The sequence below is a fragment of the Chiloscyllium plagiosum genome, chromosome 5 (genome assembly GCF_004010195.1).
Source record: "Chiloscyllium plagiosum isolate BGI_BamShark_2017 chromosome 5, ASM401019v2, whole genome shotgun sequence".
Lineage (NCBI taxonomy): Eukaryota > Metazoa > Chordata > Chondrichthyes > Orectolobiformes > Hemiscylliidae > Chiloscyllium > Chiloscyllium plagiosum.
The window spans coordinates 51,163,368-51,167,573 of NC_057714.1; positions in this window are offsets into that span (position 1 = coordinate 51,163,368).

The window sequence follows — 4,206 nt, forward strand, 5'->3', positions numbered from 1 at the left end:
TCAGGAACATCAGTTCTGCATCTGCCCTATTTAGTCCTGTTAGAATTTTATAAGTCTCTATGCGATCCCCCATAATCATCTGAACTCCAGCAAAAACAATCCTAAACTGGTCAATCTCTCCTCATACATCAAGGTGAAAGTGAGGACTGCAGATGCTGGAGATTAGAGTCGAGAGTGGGTGCTAGAAAACCACAGCAGGTCAGGAGCATCCAAGGAACACGAAAATCGATGTTTCAGGCAAAAACCCTTCTTCAGGAACGAGGTTGGGAGCCTCGGGGATGGAGAGATAAATAGGAGGGGGCTGGGGCTGGGGAGGAGGTAGCTGAGAGTGCGATCGGTGGATGGAGGTGGGGATAATTATGATAGGTTGGAGGGGAGGATGGAGCGGATAGGTGGGAGGAAGATGGACAGGTAGGACAGGTCATGAGGGCGGTGCTGAGCTGGAAGTTTGGAACTGGGGTAAGGTGGGGGAGGGGAAATGAGGAAACTGGTGAAATCCACATTGATACCATGGGGTTGGAGGGTGAGGCAGAAGATGAGGCATTCTTCCTTCAGGTGTCGGGTGGTAAGGGAGTGGCAATGGAGGAGGCCCAAGACCTGCATGTCCTCGGTGGAATGGGATGAAGAGTTGAAGTGTTCGGCCACGGGGCGGTGGGGTTGGTTGGTGTGGATGTCTCAGAGATGTTCTCTGAAGTGCTCTGTGCGTGGGTGTCCTGTCTCCTCAGTGTAGAGGAGACTGCATCATGAGCAGTAGATACAGTAAATGACATATGTGGAAGTTCAAGTGTAATTTGGATGGATATGGAAGGCTCCTTTGGGACCTTGGATGGACCCCAAAGGAGCCTTCCATATCCATCAAAGTTTTACCTGACGCCTGGAGGAACAACACCTCATCTTCTGCCTTGGGATCCTCCAACACCATGGCATCAATATGGATTTCACCTGTTTCCTCATCTCCCCTTCCCCCACCTTATCCCAGTTCCAGCCTTGCAGCTCAGCACTGCCCTCGTGACCTGTCCATTTTCCTTCCCACCTCTCCACTCCACCCTCCTTTCAGACCTATCACCATTACCCCATCTCCATCCACCTATCGCCGTCTCAGCTACCTTCCCCCAGCCCCCAACCCCCCTCCCATTTATCTCTCCATCCCCGAGGCTCCCAACCTCGTTCCTGAAGAAGGGTTTTTGCCTGAAACATCGATTTTCGTGTTCCTTGGATGCTCCTGACCTGCTGTGGTTTTCTAGCACCCACTCTCGACTCTCCTCATGCATGAGTCCCGCTATCACCAGAGTCAGTCTGGTAAACCGTTGCTGCACTCCCTTGAGAGCAACAGCATCCTTCCTCAGAAAAGGAAAACAAAACTGCACACAATATTCTAAGTGTGGCCTCACCAAGGCCCTGTATAACTGCTACAACACATCCCTGCTTCTGTACTTGAAATCTCTTGCAATGAATGCCAACATACGATTTTCTTTCTTCACCACCAGCTGCACCTGTGTGCTTACCTTCAGCAACTGGTGCATAAGGACACCCAAGTCCCCCTGCACACTCCCCTCTCCCACAAACCCTTGGTCAATCAGAGTAAAATTACTAATTAGTATATACTGTGATATAAATTGTTATGATCATTTGAATTTGGTATTCTTGTGTCTGTCCTGATGAGAAAATGGAAGTAAGATAAACATAAAACAATGTATAAATGTGATATTTAAATGTTATGAAAATAGCAAGACAGTAAGTTAGAAATTGGTGTAATCATTTGAAATTTAGTATTCGTGTGTTTGTCCTGATGAGTGCAAAATGAAAAGCTTTGTCACCATCTTTCTCTTTTCAGCAAGAATCAAGCTCAGTGTCAGCAAGTGACTTCATTTATGATTAGATTAGATTCCCTACAGTGTGGAAACAGGCCCTTCAACCCAACAAGTCAACACCGACCCTCTGAAGAGTAACCCACCCAAACCCATTCCCCAACCCTATATTTATTCCTGACTAGTGCAGCTAACATTATGGAGGAGAAAGTGAGGTCTGCAGATGCTGGAGATCAAAGTTGAAACTTTATTGCTGGAACAGCACAGCAGGTCAGGCAGCATCCAGGGAACAGGAGATTCGACGTTTCGGGAAGGGCATGTGCCCGAAACGTCGAATCTCCTGTTCCCTGGATGCTGCCTGACCTGCTGTGCTGTTCCAGCAATAAAGTTTCAGCTAACATTATGGGCAATTTACCATGGCCAGTTCACCTGACCTGCACATCTTTGGACTGTGGGAGGAAACCGGAGCACACTCACGCAGATACGGGGATAATGTGCAAACTCCACACAGAAAGGTGCCTAAGGTGGGACTCAAACCCAGGTCCCTGGCACTGTGAGGCAGCAGTGCTAACCACTGAGCTGCTATGAGTATTATAAGACCATAAGACATAGAAGCAGAAATTAGGCAATTCAGCCCACCGAGTCTACTCTGCCATTCAATCATGGCTGATAAGTTTCTCATCCCCATTTTCCCGCTTCCTCCCATAACCCTTGATTCCCTTGATAGTCAAGAACCTATCTATCTCAGGCTTAAATATACTCATTGCCTTCTGTGGCAATGTATTCCACAGATTCACCACTCTCTAGCTGACAAAGTTTCTCCTTATCTCTATTCTAAAAGGTCTTCCCTTTACTCGAACGCTGTGCCCTCAGGTCCTCGTCTCTTCTCCCAATGGAAACATTTTCCCAACATCTACCAGATCCAGGCCATCCAGTGTTCTGTCTTTCTAAATTTTAAAACTTACTGCCATGTTATTTTCATAATGTCTAAATGTCATATTTATTCATTTTTTACATTGATCTTACTTCCATTTTCTTGCATGCAGTCCTGATAGCTGCCTCAATCTAATCTCTTACTTTCTAACTCTGAATCATTCTTTTTTTTTATTTCTCGCTCTTTCACCAACTTCATATCCTAATCTCTCTGCAAGCTTATTTCATCCACAAAATCAAACAACATTCCTCAATTATATTCCATGATCACGAATATTCTATTCATTCAACTTTCCCTTATTCTCATTGGTATTAAGAATTTTTCCTTCCATTCAGCAATTGAACTCCACATCATCCTTAAAAAGTTAAAGCTTGACCACAACACCATTTTTAATCTTCCTGTTCCCTCATTGGTCTTGAATTTATTGCAATAATTCAGATCCAAACTTTTCCAAAATTCCCCAATTTGAATATCTCCAAACATTTTTTAAAATATATTTTTATTGAAACATAGATTCTTTTAATATTGCAACAATTACAAAAAATACAATTCAAAGAAAGAATACAAAAAGACAAAAAAAAACAACTGACTACTTAACTAAATAAATTATAACTAACAACAAACTAATAAATAATAATACAGCTTAGCAAGACAAAACACTAACTCTCAACGATTGAGAGCATTAGCTTTCACCTATTCATATGTTCACAGTTCCCCCACTCTGGATATTGAACTTGTAAAGCACAATCGTTACGGCTATATAAAAGCCCTTATTAGTGTGGCAGACAAATCTGTGCCCAGGCAGTCCAAAAAGGGCAGCCATGTCTTAAAGAAATTCTTAGTTTTGTGGTGTACCATACTTCTGAGGAAATCCAAGGGGATGTGCTCCATAACAATCTTACACCAACCCAATAGGTCGGGCACACCAACCTAACAAGGTTGTGTTTCAGACACACAACCTAACAAGATGTTCTTTCTTGCGCAGAAAGTAAGGATGTTTAAGAATTTTTTCCCTATGCACATCTACAGGGAACACACTGGGCAGGCCAAGAACAAGAGAGATTCGCTCCTTCTCCACCCTTACACCCAAAATCCTCTCCATTGCACCCACCACAGCACTCCAGTATGTTTGAAGCCTGCCACAGGACCAGAGACAATGGGTAACGTTTCAGAGAACACCTCTGGGATACCTGGACCAACCAACCCAACCACCCCGTGGCTCAACACTTCAACTCCCCCTCCCACTCCACCAAGGACATGCCGGTCCTTGGACTCCTCCATTGCCAGACCATAGCAACAGGACGGTTGGAGGAAGAGCGCCTCATCTTCCACCTAGGAACCCTCCAACCACAAGGGATGAACTCAGATTTCTCCAGTTTCCTCATTTCCCCTCCCCCCACCTTGTCTCAGTCCCAACCCTCGAACTCAGCACCGCCTTCCTAACCTGCAATCTTCTTCCTGACC